Source organism: Ursus americanus, chromosome 30 (assembly GCF_024610735.1).
Source record: "Ursus americanus isolate L20-20 chromosome 30, mUrsAme1.1.p, whole genome shotgun sequence".
NCBI classification, from domain to species: Eukaryota; Metazoa; Chordata; class Mammalia; order Carnivora; family Ursidae; genus Ursus; species Ursus americanus.
In genome coordinates, this window is record NC_142156.1 from 19210900 (window position 1) to 19227289 (window position 16390).

Genomic DNA, 16390 nt, shown 5'->3' on the forward strand with positions numbered 1-16390 from the left:
AAGCTTCCGAGGAGCTGCCAAGTGCAGGACTGGCTCTCTGTGGGGCTCCTGGTGGGGATCTGGTCTCCTTCCTCATGGCCGATCGCAGAGCAGGAGCCAGGGTGCAGAGAGGAACAGGGGCCACCATCATGGGGTTGGGTCTTGCCTCCCAAGCACTGCAGCTTCTGAATTGACCAAACTGCTCCTGAATCTGGAGTCCTGGCTCCAAGGGCTCCCTGTGTCCCTGGGCTTGATGCCTCTTGGAGCTGGAGCTGCTCCAGGGCCCACCCTGCCCTATGCCAGCCCCTCCCGGTAAAGAAAGAGATTTCTTCAGGGTACAAGACACTAACAGCCTAGCGGGGGGGGGGGGGCTTTCCCCAGGGGTGATCAGAAGACAAAAGGGGGTACCCTGAAATGCAGATTCTGTATCCTTTAAAACATCCCCGACATAGCACCTACTGTGTGTCCAGCACCTACTGTGTGTCCAGCACCCACAGTCTAGGGAAAAATAATGATAACAGCTAACACAGACATAGCCCTTCCTGAGCACTGTACAGAAGTCACTTGTCTACTTCCCATGGCAACATGCAGTAGTCCCTAATACTGTCCCCATCTTATAGATGGGGAAACTGAGTCTCAAAAAGGTGAAGGAAACTGCTCCGTCTCCCAGCTGGGATCTGAACCCAGCCCTTTGGCTCTGGAGTCCACATTAAACACCACACTACCCAACTCTCTATGTCCATCATTGTTTTAAAAAAAAAATAGGCACTGTAAAATGGGACAGCCACTTGAGAAAAGTCTGGCAGTTCCTCAAAATGTTGAAGACAGACAGAGTTACCATAGGACCCAGCGATTCCACTCCTAGGTACATACTCAGGCGGAATGGAACAGAAGTCCACACAAAAACCCATACCTGAACGTTCACAGCGGCATTTTTCATGATCGCCAAAAAAAACCTATTGCGGTGGGACAAAATGTGAATGTCTATCGACGGATGAGTGGATAAAGAACACATGCCTATCCATACAATGGCTACTCCTCGGCCAAGAGCACAGCGAAAACATGGACACCTGCCCCAACCCGCACGAGCCCTGCAATCTTGAGACCACGTGAGAGAAGCCCGTCACTAAAGGTCACATGGTGTCTGATCCCATGACATGAAATGTCCAGAACAGGCGAATCCACAGGGACAGGAAGCACTTCAGCGGCTGCCAGGGCCGTGGGAGGGAGTGACAGTGAAGGGGTACGGGTTTCTCTTCGGAGTGACAAAAATGTTCTAAAATTCTCTAACGGTTGCATAAGTCTCGGAAGATATGAAATATCATTGAGTTGTACACTTTAAATGGGTGAGTTGTATGCTATATAAATTATATCTCAGGCAAGTTGCTAAAAAATCACCACTCTGGGCAAAAGCGGAGGCGTACAAGCCCGGGGCGCTCGGGGAGACAGAGCATGGGGAGTCCCAGCTGCCTGTGGGAGGGTCACCACCCGGTGGCATTCCGCCAGCTTGCCACTTCTCCAAGCCAGGCCTGTTCCCAGCTTCCCGTGTCAGACATGGGACTTAGGGGCGGGCATAGCACAGGCCATTCTCTGGTAGGAGAGAGGACTCGGGCCGCCTCACCTGGGGCAGGTGCACCCTCAAACACCCCCTTTTAAACTCTGCCTCCACAGCTCCAGGGTCCCCAGTTCCAGAAGCCTTTCCTGGCCTCAGAGACAGAAGGAACCATTCGCTTGCAAGCCCCGAGCCCCACACAGACGTGGATCAGAGAGCTCGGCCAACTAGGGGGACAGCCACCGTCCCCAGGCAGCCCCAAGCCCTGGGATCCGTGGCAATGCTTGTGTTAGGCAAGGGATGTTCATTTCCTGAGCACCTACTAAGTGCCAGGAGCCACTTGAGGTGCTCCACGCTGGTTTTCGCCTTTGCTCTCTTTCCTCTAGTCAGTCTTTTCAAATCTAGGCCACCTCTGCAAGATGCTTTAGTGACTGAAGAAAACCTGCCCCTGACCTCAGATGTCCCCTTGAGGCAGGAGTGGAGCGTGGGGCGGGCTGGCCCTGGGGTAACCCGTGATGTAAGAGCTGTCCCTCCTGCTGAGATGCCATCTCGTCTCATCCTCGCCTGCTTGATTCCACTTTCATAAGCTTATTCATGGTAAAGGACCAGGGAGTGCTCCGTGTTTCCCCAGAGTATTTGTAACATGAAGGAGACCCAGAGGAGGCTCAGCTTCGCTAGAGGGAAGAGGGGAGGTATGGCTCTCCTTCCAAGCCCCTCGGATTTATGTTTAACTCTGGCACACGGCACAGCTCAGGCATACAGAAGGTGCTTACTACGTGTTAGTTAAATGATGGCCCAACCTCAGACCGCGCCTCCCATCTGGGAACCCACCTCCTAGAAAGCTGCTGGGTGAGAACAAGCCAACAAACCCCCTTTTGTCAGGGAGACGGAGCCCAGAGGGGAAGTGTGAATCCCAAACCCCACCAGCAATGTGTGGGAACTGCACCCAACTCCACTTGTGCTAGAGAATGGGTCTGACCGTGAGAAGCACGACAGGACTGCGGGGAGACCCCCTGGCATCCCATGTCAGACTGCAGCCCGGGGTGGGCAGGCTGAGGGCCGGGCTGCAGCCCACGGTAGGGAAGGAAGGGACTCAAGAGCATATGCCTGGGTTTTCTTGCCATCCTCCCACCTCCTCTGGCCTCCAAGGAAGATGCCAACCAAAGGACAGAAGCTAGCCGGACACCCAGCCCACGGGGCCTGATGCCTCTCTTCAGCGTCCGGCCGGATCTCCCACCTCTACGCACTGCGTTCTTGTTAGCCCTGCCCCACGGTCACCTGTGGTCCCACGGCACTGACCAGAGCCCTGGGCGTGAGAACCGTTTCTGGAGACGGCCGTAAATCAATCAGCGGAAGCAATTTCCAAGTTGTCCTTCCTCACTGGTACATTCATTGTGATGGGGACAGGTCAAGTGAAAAGGCAGAAAGAAAAATCAAACTGGATCTCCCCACTTGGGCCTTAATAGATTCAGCTTCTCCAAAGAGAGTCAAAGCAAAATCTCTCTTTGCCTTCCCCAGGCAACCCTCGGGCTAAGCAGTCTAAAGATACCCAGGGACGACTGGGTGGCTCAGCCGGTTAAGCGTCTGCCTTTGACTCGGGTCATGATCCCAGGATCCCAGGATCGAGCCCTGGATAGGATTCCCTGCTCAGCGGGGAGCCTGCTTCTCCCTCTCTGTCTGCTTGCTCCCCCTGCTTGTGCTCTCTCTGTCAAACAAATAAATAAAATCTTAAAAAAAAAAAAAAAAAAAAAGACGACACCCAGATCGTCCCAGGCAGAGCTGGGAACTTGACAGGCCTTGTTTTGTGTCGCAAAGGCCACAAGTGACTTAAAGCTGGTCATTACAGCAAGCTTGCAAACTAAAAATAAAATGTCAGCAGCCTATTCCCCACTCACAAAGCAGCGCACAGAAGTCCCAGCGATGAAGTGCCAGGTTGCCCCCCAGGGAGTACGATCAGGGTCAGGGTGCGGCTGGGTCCTCACAGTGTAAGCTGTTCTAGGTGACAGCTGTAGGGCAGTGAGATCCCAGCCCCCGCCCACCCTCCTGGCCCCCTTTGATATAAGAGATGGATCGGGGACTTAACCAGACCCCGTGGTGTGCGGACAGTGTCTGGCTTGGAGGGTGCAGAGGCTGCTCAGTGCCTGGCCTTGGGTCCCTTGCCCGTGGACAGCTCCCACTGTCACAGGGCATCTGGGTTCACTTGTCTGCCTCCCCTGAGCTTTGAGCTCCTCGAGAGCAAGCACATCTTAGCTCTGGCCTGGCTCAACAGTAGAAGCTCAATAAAGTCTTCAATAAAATGCATGGGAGCATTGGCTGATCCCCCCCAGAGCTCAGAGGTGGCCATCAGGACCCCTGCCCGACAGAAGTCGAAACACCAGCCCGGAGAGCACGGTGGAAGGCTCAGTGCGCCCAGGATTGTCTGCTTACACAGCCCCGAATTCCTGCCCGCCGGTGGAGTCTGCCAGGATGCCATGCTCTTCCCTGAGCCCTCAAATCCCTGCACATCCCCCACCCAGAGCCGTTCAGCAGTTCAGCTACAAACACACTGGACGTGGGGCCGGAAGCCCGAGTCTTGGCTCTGCTGCTAACCAGCTTGCCGTGTGACTTTGGCCATAACTTCCTTTACTGGGGCTCAGTTTCCCTGTAGGTTAAGTGAAAAGGCTGACCTCCTGAGTCCCTCCAAGTCCTTCAAGTACAAGCCCACAGAACAGGGATCGCCTGGTTCCTCAGCGATCCCTTTAGTCTCTACCTTTAACACATGCCTGGAGCCCACCTTCTCACCACCTCCCCCGCCCGCACGCTGGCCCAGCGTCCACCACCTCAGGCCCTGACAACGGTCTCCCCGTTGGTCTCCCCGCTTCCTCCCTCCACCCCACCCAGTCCATTCTCAGCACAGTAGCCAGAAACCACCCTTCTAAAGCTCAGTGGGATCCTGGCCCTCCTCTGCTCAAACTCTCAGTATCACTGCATCTTGCTCAGGGTCAAAGTCCAAGTCTCAACAAGCCTTGCATGGCCCTGCTGGATGTGGGATTTCATTACTTCTCCAGCCCCTTCTCCTGCTACCGTCCCCTCCCTCCTGCCCTCCAGTTTCTAGAACATCCTGGACAACCTCCTGCTGCAGGGCCTTTGCACAGGCTGTCTCCTCCTGGATGTTCCTCCTTGAGATAAGCTCCTGGCTCTCTCCTTTGCCTCCTTCAGGCCTTTGCTTAACTGTCCTAATTTGAGAGGCCGCCTTATTTATTTATTTAGCATTAATCCCCATCTGACGGTCTTTGTTTATTATATGTCTACCCACACTAGACAATAAACCCAGGAGGGCCAGGATTTTAAATGTATCATTCCTTTATACCCAGCTCCCAGAAGAGTGGGCACTCACTAAACACTGAATGAACACACTGAATACAACATATGGAATGGATACATGTTGCTCAGGTTGGATCGTGCTGCTAAAATGAACAGCCTGGGGCCGCACAACCTCCGGTTTGAATGGCATCACCTCAGGAGTCCTTCTGAGAATTCCAAGCTCTGGACACTGTCTCCAGGAATCAAAGTGATTGCTCTAGGCAGGTCTGCAGCTCAGGAAGTGTGTGGAGGAAGAAAGCAAGGAAATGACCCAGAGAACACTGACCGGACCTGATCCCGGGAGGTCTGAGGGTCAGTTCATAAGCAAAGGGTTCCAGATGCCTCCTTGCCAGGTTATAAACATGGCCTCTGGGAGTGCACTGGACGCCGCTCATGGGGAAGTACAGGAGACTGTGGCAGTGGCCACGTCCTCAGAACAGAGGGAAGGCCGAGATGGGGAGAGGGGGAGCAGGAGGCAGCCAGAAGGGGGGCTGCCAGTGCCGAGGGCCTGTGGGCAGAGCTCCAGAGAAGCCCCAGCTGGGACAACGGGAGTGGAGACAGAGCCACTGGCCTTGCACGGCCTCCCGGAGAGCGTAAGCCGAGTGCACGCAAGCCTGGCTCTCTGAGAGCTACGATGCACCTGTGCGAACCTCAGCAGGTGCCCGGGAGCCGGGACCAGAACCACAGCCTGAGGCGTGCCCTTCTGCCACCTGGGTGAAAATAAAGCATGCTCTCAGGAAGTGCACCTCCTAGGTCACAGGCAAAGCCAGGGAGTGAGCACCTAGAGGCCCTGGAGACGCCTCCTGAGAACAGAGAGGCCGGAGAGCCCGAATCGAATCCGGCAGGGCACCCTGCACGCGGCGGAGAGGTGCTGACAAGCTCGGGTGGAAGCCCCTCCCCGCGCGGCCCAGGTCCCGCACAGCGCCCGCGTTGTGTCAAGGCCCCGCATGAGAAAAAGAAACATGGCTGAGGGAAGTGGGGGGGGGGACAGAGGAGGACTCAGACGCCCCCCCAGCTCTCTCCCAAACACAGGAGGGGGACGGCGGAGGAATGCAGGGAGCCGGCAGCATCTTTGCTGTAGGATGCAGCACAGTGTTGGGGAGTCCTGCCTCCCGACTGCGAGCTCCTGCCTCTCCCTGCTCACGGGCGTGGCCTCCCACTCCGGCTACAGCCACCGAATATGCTGACCGTCACAGGCCTAAACCCCCGGGAGCAGCTGCCGGCCCTCCCATCTGCGTCTGGGGTGCCTGAGGGCAGGGCTAAGCTTCTGCAGGTGAAGGAGAGAAGCCCCCACCCTGCCATGGGCCTCCATCCTGGGCCGAGGGGAGGCTGGGAGGCCAGCGTGGTGGGGACGGAAGTGTGTCAGTGCTGCTGTGGGCTGAGGTCTTGTTGGAGGTATCAGCCCTCTTCCTCCTCAGAAGGAGATAGTGACCTTGCTGAGGCCTCCCAGAGACAATGGCAGGAAGCGCCCCTCCCTACAAGAGCTGGGGGTGTCAGGAAGGAAGTGATGACCCAGAGCCTGGGCCTGCAGACCCTCCCCACAGAGGTGAACGTCAAATGCTAGAAGCCCTGAGCCCCGGCTCAGGGTGGCAAACGTCTTCATCTTCCACCCGCGTTGGGTGGATGCCAGAGGGCAGATGCTCTCCCCAGGCTGGGACCCCCTCTTTCAGGCAGACCCTCTGTGGGCGGCCCTGTGTCCCAGCCAAGCAGATGCAGGACACAGCCAGGCTGAGCTGAGCCCACTCCAGCTGCCCCCTGCCCTGCGCCCGCCCCGTCCCCACCTCCTGGAAGGAAGGGCTCCTGTTCCGTTAGAGCAAGGAGCGCCTCTAAAAATAGACCCTGCTCCTTAAGCCCCTTCCTTCCTTGCCCCCCTGCGGAGATGAGGAGGAGACTTCACATTGTCAACCCCTGGGGAAGGGCTGCCTCTCTCCCAAAGCATGCCAGCCAGGGCCCAGTGGTCCCAAAGCCTGTCACGGCCACAAACTCCCACGGGGAGCTCAGAGGCAGGTAGGGGGCAACCGTGATCTTCCCCTCTGCCACGAGCAGAGGTGAGACCATGGGGCGGGTGTCCTGGCAACACGAGGGTGTAACGTCACACGGGCGGGACGCCTGTCCTGTTCCCAGCTGCGTGCCTGGAACCCAAAAACAGTACCTGGTCTATCCTAAGGACAAAGCAAATGTTCACGGTATAAATGAGTAAAGCAGAGGAACTCCTGAGCACGCTTGGGGTTAAGTGGGGGCCCCAAATAAGATGGCCACAAGCTCACCATCTCTAAAACCCCATAACTGGGGAATGCAGTTGTTAAGAAGGAACAGAACTGCCTTCCGGTGGAAAAGGAAACAGGAAGTGAAGACGCTGTTGTCAGAGCTCAGGCCTTGAGGGCAGAGCAGTGCTCACCAGGGCCACCCGGCCAGGGCGACCTCACGCGCCCTGCCCTCCGGGAGGCTCGGGGGCAGGTGCGGTCCCCAGCCAGCCCTCCCCCACACCCACCCCAGCCGCTGAGACTCTGAGACTCTCAGAGAGTGAATTAAAACAAGACAACAAAACAAAAATACAACAGAGCACTCTCTCTTCTTAGCACTTGGAGGCCTTTTTACAGCAACTGAAAAGAATGAGCAATTACAGAGAAAACAGCCCGCGGTGCCAACATGGAAACACAGGAGTGAGGGGGGCGCTCGGCGGAGGCCTCGGCTGCCGTGCCCTGTTCCCCAGCAAGGATGGGAGGCCCAGAGGTGGGAAGGGGCTCACCTGCGGCCAGAAGGCAAGGAAGGGCGGGGCCTGGACCCCATCCTTTGGAGAAGCCTCAGCCATATTTGGAAAATCATGCCATGTGCTCCAGGGTCAGACTTGGGGTCCAATCCCAAGCCCACCCCTGACTAGCTGTGTGACCTTGGGCCAGACGCGTGCCACCTCTGAGCCTCAGCTCCCTTGTGTAAAATGGGATCCTTAGAGGAGCCGGTGTGTTCACACTGTGTTTAGGGAGGGACACTAGTGTTACCTCTGAGCCTCTTCACCCTGCTGGGTGAGTTTCTCCAGATGGAACATCCATCCTCCTTGTCCCCAAAGTTCAGACTGGCTGATTAGCATCCAGGGAGAGGGGTTCAGTGGAGTTTAGAACAAGAAAAGGCAACACCACTTTACCTGCTCCACCCACCAAAGGCCTTGGCATGACAAGAAGGGGACAGGGCGAGTCCTGTGCCAGAGACTGGAGGACAGGAAATGGGACAAGACGGACAAGAAGCCCAGGGGGACCCAGGGTAGGAGAGAAAGAGCTAAGCACTGGGAGTCCCACCGAGGCCACCATGCGGGGGACTCCACGGAGGACCTCAGACACGCCATGCCCCCCCACCGCAGCTCATTTTCTCAACCCGAGAAATGCTTACATGAAAACACACACACAGTTTTGTCCGTGTCACTGACTACAGCTTGTGGGAAATGCGGCGAGGCAGTGCCCAGCCCCTGCCCACTGCCAAGGCCTAGGAGTCCTGAAACTCCTGTCCTGCCCTGTTTACTGGGAGTGGGGAGCCCAAGGATGAGCCAGGGGCTCCAAGAGAAGAGAAGAGAAGAGAAGAGAAGAGAAGAGAAGAGAAGAGAAGAGAAGAGAAGAGAAGAGAAGAGAGGTCTGTCAGGGCACACTGTACAGGAGAGAGTCACAAGGGCCCCCAAATGGGTTGTACCATACCTGGAATCTAAAGGGACCACAGACAGAACATCAGTCCTACCTACTTAGTGAAGAGCAATCAATATTTGCAAGAAGCAGAATCGATTAATACAATCTACCCCATTAATCGGATAAAGTCAGATGTTTAAGGAAGAGGAAACAGCAAGAGAGCCCCTGCACCCCCAAACTCCAAAGTCAGTGGACGGTCCTTACCTGTGGGTCTGTGTGAGAAGGCTCCCTCGATGTCCTGCCACAGGAGGGACGACTTGCTAGGCACACGGAAGGGTGTTGGGGACCAGGACGCACGTGTCAGCATCCTGCAGGGAGAAGCCGGTGGGGGAGGAGGTGAGACACCAGCCGCTCTGGTCACTCAGGGCAACCCAGCTGGCGAACCGACAGGGCCCGGCCTCATCCTGAGCAACGCCAGAGACCGGAAATCTAGCTGTGCTGAGGGGAGAGGACAGGGGACAGTGGGTGGAAGGAGTCTGCACTCGACGAAGGGACCCGGTCCGGGATGCGGTCCCAGAGGCTGATGCCCCCGACACTGCCCAGGGCTCCCTCTGCTTCGGAGGAGAACCAGGACCCACACCCCAGCACACAGCAGCTTTCTCGGCACAGAAGCCCAGCTCAGAGCTCTCAGCCTCAACCCTGAGATTTTTCACCTATCAACCTTTGGGATTGCAGGACCCCAGGCTGCAGAGGGCAGGCAAATGGAAGAGAAGGGGAAACAGCAGCCTAGACCTCTTGGCCACCAGCCGGGAGCATCCTGGTGCCCGGGGCGGGGTCACGAGCAGCGTCATGGGGTGATGCAGACAACTCTCTCCTTCCCATCAAGTCCCTGCAGTTGGGCGGTGTGTAACTGGAGACCCACCTCCACCAGATATCCGGAGGCCAGAGATGAACACTCACAACATGATGGAAAAGGTGGAGAAATGGATTTCTGGGGAGTCCCGGGTGCAATCAGCCTCGGAGACATCAGAAAATTCACAGGCACCACTAAAGCCGCCACCCAGCCCGGGGCTCCCACCAGGGCCCACACCTGCAGCTCGACACATTCTCGTTTGTCTGACGCACTTGCCAGACCCCATGCGGAGCCCAGGTAGCGGGCAGCAGCCGGGGAGGCTTTCCCCTGACCGTGACCGGAAGGCAGGCCCCCCCGCCCCACGTTGCCACACCCAGAGGCTGGAGAAGTCATGGTTCTTTAGGAACCAAGTCTCATCTCTGGAGAGACCCGCACCAAGGACTGAGGCCAGGCACCGGCGGCTCCAGGGACACCAGCCTAGGCCCGCCAGGGGCTGGCCGTCTTGACAGAGGTAAAAGCAAAGTGAGGGGCATTCCGCGGAGGCTCGGGACAGCAGAAGTGATAAAGTGCCGAACGAGGGCACAGGCAGTGAGAGTTCCGAGGAGGGAGAGGCTCTAACTGGGGATGGCACAGCAGTGGGAGGTGTGGCTGCGAGCAGTGGAGACCAGCTTTTCACACGCCCACCCTCCGCAGTGCAGGCCCACACTCCCGGAGGAGCCACGGCCAATTCTGCAAAGTCCTCTGCGGGCCGGGCCTGCAGGAGTTGAGGCTCTGTCTCGGCCGTGCACCTGCCCCTCCGGTCCATGGCCGCACGTACACCCCCATATACACGCTTGGACCCTCAACGTGCAAAATGTCTCAGGGGTCCCAGGCCCCCGGCTGGGCATGCAGGGGCGGGGGATGAGGGGGGCTCCAGCTTCTCTCCTCTACGTGCCGCCAGATTCCACACACACACACACACACACGCCCTGCCTCTGTGTGGTTTCTCCGTTCTGTGTCTTCGCTTCCACCACAAAACCTCTAAACCCAGAGTGAGGTCAGTGTAAGTCTCCCCCATTTCAGAGGTAAGGACACCCGCAGGGAGGGTAGGGGGTTTGCCATGGTAACACACCAGTCAGTGGCAAGCCGGATTCTGAAGGCCAGCCCCTCTCCACTCCACCGTGACGCCTCTGGTGGGTGAGAAGGTCAACTGTGACTCAACCCGGCAGAATCAGATCTGCGGGGGCTGCGAGAGAAAAACGCACACTCCTTACAGAGAGGTGCACCGTGGGGAAATCATTTTTCTGACAAAAAAGCATTTAAAGTCCGAAAAGTGAATGCAGGATCTGCTTAAGGAGGGAGTCGGCTCCTCGGGGAACCTCTAGGGACCTGGGCGGGGGGGGGGGGGGGCACGAATCATCACTGGAATGAAATCGGAAGGCACTGCCCTGAGGCAGGTTTCCTCCTGTGACCCCTCACACGAAAGGCGAAAAGCCCGTCCGCCCACGCCTTAGGGAAGACGAGAAATCACAATAAAACACGAGCCGCTGCTGGGAGCGGCTGCATGCCCCTTCCGTGCACACCTGTCGTTTGTGGTCTGGGTGGGGGGTTCGGAAACCGAGTAAGACGCGGTAGCGTATCTGCTGCCGATGAGGGAACAAAAAGAAAACATTCACGCCCTTTACGTTTTCCTCCCCGGCTTTACTGAGATATAGTTGACAAAACGGTGGTATATTTAAAGGGTACGAGACATGATGTTTGACACACCGAGAGGATTCCCACCATCGAGTTAATTAGCACATACATCACCTCACAGAGCTACCCTTTTGGGGAGGGGGGAGGGGGAGAACACTTACATTCTATCCTCTTCGCGAATTTCAATTACACAATGGATATCATCAACCATACTCGGGGTGTTACACGTTAGGCCCTCTCCTTGACATTTCAAAAGCTAAATCTTCACTATGCCTCATGAATGATTTGGAAAATGGCCGGGGTGCGGGGGGGGAGGGAGGGGACAGGCGGGGGGGGGGGCGGAAATAAATAAATTTTAAAAACCCACCTTTTGGAGGAGTTGAAAGTGCTTTCCTGAAAATTTCTCGGATCTCTGACTGATTTCAGTCAGTGGACATGAATTAGTAAGTGAATCTTTTTCTCTATACAACTTCTATTAATAGGATATCGGTCTCTTCTCATCCCCACCAAATAAATGTCAAACAAACACTTAAAGAATACCGGTTTGATGGGGTGCCAAATTACTAGCTTGCCCAGACGTCTGTATGTCTCAGGCTGGCCCTGGTTGAAAGCATAAGTTCCAAACGAGTGGGTGATATAACTGAAGTTAAACACTGTGGGTTCCATCCCCCGTTGACATGGAGACCGGGAGGCAGGTGGCAGAAGAGCGTGCACAGACGGACAGATGCGAAGGGTGGGGGCACCACGGCCAACCGCGAGGGCTGCTGGCCCAGGCCGGGCCACCACAGCCCTTGCTTCCATCCCGAGGCACGGTGCCTCGTTCTCTGTCTCATTGAGATAGAATCTTCACGCCATACATTCACCCTTTCAAAGTGTACAATTCGGCACATTTAGCGCATTCACAAAGCTGTGCAGCCATCCGCCATCCGCGCTCTCGTTCCAGAACACTTCCTTCATCCCCGAAGAGAGACCCATACCCATTACCGCACACTCTCCGTTCCCGCTCCCCCCCGTCCCTGGCCAATGCCAGCCTGCTTCCGTCTCTATGGATTGCCTGTTCTGGGCATTCCATACAAATGGGTGCGTAATACGTGGCCTTCTGTGTGTCTGGCATCGTGTTTTCCAGGGTCATCCGTGTTGTAGCAAGGGTCGGTGCTTCCTTCCTTTCTACGGCCGAATCACTCCACTGGACGAGCACACCACGTTCTGTTTATCCACCCATTTGGGTCGCTTCCACTGTGGGGCTGCTGTGAACCGAGCTGCTGCGAGCATCCGCAGACAAGCTTTCGTGCACAGGTGTGTTTAATTCTTTGGGGTCTGAACCTAGGGGTTCCTAACGTATTAATAAAATAACTGAAAACAAGCAATACGTTGTATTTTCGCCAAGATTAAAAGGGTGCAAGGTGAGCGTGAGTTTCAGTCTTGTCCCACCTCTCCTCCAGAGGCCAATATCAATTCTGGGGTGATTCTCCCAGAGGCATCCTACACACACACACACCCAGGAAACCCGGCAACCAGGTGAGGCTGGGGTCAGCCTCGTATGCTTTGGAAAGAGCAGCACAGGGCCCAGGGCGCGTCCCGTCGGAAGCCGCTGTGCAGAGAAGAGGTGAGGCGGCTGGTGGCTGAGGGGAGCTCTGGGCCCGGTGGGCTCTGCCATCTCTCAGCAACGTGGCCTTGAGCAACTCAACCTCCCTGGGACTCAGCTTCCTCCCTGTAAAAAGGCGCCGACATAGGTTCCCACGCCACAGAATTGCTGTCAGGAGCCGGGGAGCTACGGAGCGCCAGCACGAGGTGCAGAGCCTGGCCCACGGGCACCTGCGCTGCAGTCACTCCTGCTGCTCATCCCTCTGACCTGATCCTCGGTTTGCCCATCCAGAAAATGGAGGTGGGCACCTCCCATGCACGGTTACAGCATGGAACACATGAGACCTCTGCGTAGCCCAGCGTGCTACCATTTCTGCATGGCCGGTGCTCAGGAAAGTCAGACCGGCTACACTGCGTCCCCAGGCTCCCAGTGGTGAGAGAGCAGCTGAGCTCCCCACACCCGCCCTCTCACTTGCACAAAGGAGGAGCCTGCCTCTTGGACCCCACACCTTGGATGGGTCGCTGGATTTCTTCTTTTTTGTCCCTCCCCCTCCCCCCAACACCCGCCTTCTGGATCCTTCTCTCTGCTTTCTCAGCACTCTACTCTGGAGCTGAGCTTCCTTCTCTGAATCCCAGACTGTGGAGGCAGCGGGGAAACCCTCAAGGACCTTCAAAGTTGAGAGCCCTCAAGTGAGGAAGGAAGCATTAGCAGGGCCATCAGAAAGCTGTTAGGAGCAATTTTCCTCCCAGCTGGCAGAAGGCAAAGCAGAGCCCGAGGAAGAAGCTGGGACCTCGGAAGGCAGACCAGGGAAGAGAAACTGAACCATGCTTCCTTGGGTGTGCAAAAGTTCGTGTGGGAGAAAACCAGCACACACGCGCGTGCACACACACACACGCATGCACGCACACTCACAATAAAAAGGAGAAATTCTTAGCCTGCAGCAGTTGGTAGCATTATGTAAAATTCCAAGCCCACAAAAATATCATTTGGATGATAAAAAGTTAAATTTAGCTAAGTACAGAGTGACTAATACTATGAGGGACAGGCAGCACCCCCAGTTGCCTGGAGCTGATACAGCTGGCTTCTAGAAACTTTTGACAAGTAACCAGGGCCTGGTGCGGCACAGAATAACAGATTATGTAATAGGAGGCACAGCCATTAGCAATACCAAACACAGTGAGCGCCGCAGTCTCCCTCGAGGGAGGGGACGGCCCGGCTCTTGCTTGAGCTTCTCCAACAGAACCTCGCCTCTGGAAGCCCGGGCCACGGGGATCTGGGCGTCCAGAGGCATCTGAGAGGCAAGCCAGGCCTTGGAGGTTGTGTGTGCGAGCGGGCCCACCTGCCTCTTCTGCAAAGATCTTTTCCCAGAGTGGTTGTGGCGGACGGTTACCGTGGCGGACCCGGTGAGCCTCGGCCTTGCGGAGTCCCGGCCCTCTGAATCTAGTCTGGCCCCAAGACCTGTTCTAACCAACAGAACGGGCTGGAAGTAGCACTGTGCCAGCTTCGGGCCCAAGCCTTGAGGAAGGCCTGGCAAAGACGTGAAGGCAGAGAGACTCAAACAGATATTTGCACACCTCCGTTCACGGGAGCACTGTTCACGATAGGAAGAGGTGGACACAACCCAAGCGTCCAACCACGGATGAATGGATAAGATAAACGAAACGTGGTCCCTTCACACAGTGCAGTATTGCTCAGTTTTAAAAAGGAAGGTCATTCTGGATGAGCCCCGAGGACACGCGCTGAGTGAAACAAGCCAGCCACAAACGGACAAGAACTGTGCCGTTCCACCCACCTGAGGTGCCCCGAGGAGTCCCATTCTCGCGGACAGAAAGTAGAAGGCTGGGCACCAGGGGCTGGGGGCGGGGGAGCTGTTGCGTAACAGGGACAGAGCCTCAGCCTTGCAAGACGAAAGAGCTCTGGAGATGGAGGGTGGTGAGGGCCGCACAACAGTGCAAATGTACCTAATGCCGACGAACTGGACACGTAAAAACGGCGAAAGTGGTAAATTTTATGCTATGTGTATTTCAATACAATAAAAAAATTAAATTAAAAAGAGGAAAAGGTGGAGGAGGAGGCCTGCATGCTTCTGTGTATGTGCCCTGGGGAAGCAGCCACCGTGGAGAAAGCCCAAGTCTCGGGAGATACTGAGCCGTGAGAAGCCCAAGTCGGCCATGGGGAGAGGTGATGAGGAGGGGAACCACCGTCCCAGCCCAGAGCTCCAGCTGAAAGAGCCAAGAGCCAGCCCCGACTTACCAGCCATGGGAGTGGGACCGTCTTGGAAAGGGATCTTCCACCCCCAGGCAAGCTGTCCCAGCTGACACCAGCGGAGCAGAGATGACCTGTCCCCACCAAGCCCTGCCCAAATTGCCATGTTGTGAGCAAATAAAATGGTGGATGTTTTAAGCCTAAGTTGGGGAGCAATCTGTTGCAGGGATGAATGACTGACACAGCGGTCAGGATCTCTAATGGCTTTGGGGGACACATCCGTTCCGAATGTGAGACCAATGGAGGTCTTTCACACGCTCACAGGTGAATCACAAAGGCAAGGCAGTGTCTGAATAAGTCTCAGGAAGAGACTTCTTTTCTACTCCCCAAATCCCCATGGAACACACGCTGAAATCGAACAGCTGCTGTGAAGGCTGGGGGTCTCTCCAACCATCCATCGGAGCAGCCAGGACTTCTGTTCACTGACACGACCATCCCGTCCAGAGCAGGGACGTGTTCACTGTGCACGGAGGTGCTCCCTGTGTGTGGGGCTGAGACCAGAGTTCTCGCTGGGCTGACTCTGGGTGAGTCAATTCCCTCCGGGATCCATTTCTCCATGTGTCTAGTGAGGAGGTTGGCCTCTAAAAGGGCCTCTCCATTCAGCCCCAACATTCCACAACCTTCCAGTTGTGGCAGAAGGGAGTGCAGGAACGTAACCCAGAACACTGAACATAGGCCAGGTGACTGGCACCGGGATTTACAAGGCAGGCACACACAATCCTCGTCCTCTGCCCCCTGAGAAGCCCCCTCTTGTCTCTGTGCCCTTCACGGTCGTTCCTTCTGCAGCACTTCCTGTGCCAGTCTGGCTCGGTCCAGTTTCCTCTTCCTAAAGGACATCTGTAGCCCCCAGGTTGAAGGTGGGACTGGGAGAGTAGTTCTGTGAGTAGGGGAACATACACCCCTTCCAAGCCTGGCCCCTAAAATGCCCACACGATCCTCAACGCCTTCTGTCTTCACTCACCAGTCAGCTGACTGCCCAGCTCCAGTGGAGGACCCCAAGGGAACCCTAGGGGATGGCAGAAACTCCACAGGAAAGGATGCTGGATCCCCGAATCAATGCATGGAGGACACCCCCAGAGCGTCCAAGTCAACTGCAAGAGTGGGAACAAGCCTTTTTTTGGGATAAGCTGCTGAGACCATAATAACTGCTTGTTATAGCAGCTAGCATTACTTATCCTAACTAACATATTCACCAAACCGTTACTACGTGTCAGACATGTGAAGAACGAACAAGAGAATCAGGCCCAGGCCTGATCTCGGCCCTCTCAGCATCACTGACCTAGTTAGCAGTTCAGGGAGACCAGATATTGACTGGTTCTGCACCCAGCAATCACACGCTAAGCACATGATGAGAGCTTCTTCACAGATCCAAGCCCCACTCATATTACCTGCTTCCGAAAACCTTACAACCTACGTTTGCCTCCCCAAAACATAGATGAGTAAAGAAAAAAAGAAACCAAAAAGGAAAGAGAAAACCTATCCTACGACTTCTGAGGACAAATCTATAAGCAAATCAGTAAAAATTTTAG

General features: G+C 55.9%; 1 protein-coding gene across 11 annotated transcripts in view; it reads right to left on the reverse strand.

Moving 5' to 3' along the window:
• PITPNM2 (phosphatidylinositol transfer protein membrane associated 2) overlaps window positions 1–16390 on the reverse strand; it is a 134060-nt gene that overhangs the window by 94928 nt on the left and 22742 nt on the right. For 9 of the 11 annotated variants that reach the window (XR_006776268.2, XR_006776267.2, XM_045778129.2 and 6 more), the window contains exon 2: window positions 8749–8852. The exons of 1 other annotated variant lie outside the window; for it this stretch is intronic. The gene's annotated coding sequence lies outside the window, so the exon portion shown is untranslated. Of the gene's footprint in view, window positions 1–8748; window positions 8853–9197; window positions 9221–16390 lie in introns of those variants that run through there. One more of the 11 variants, XM_087857414.1, reaches the window with a different exon arrangement.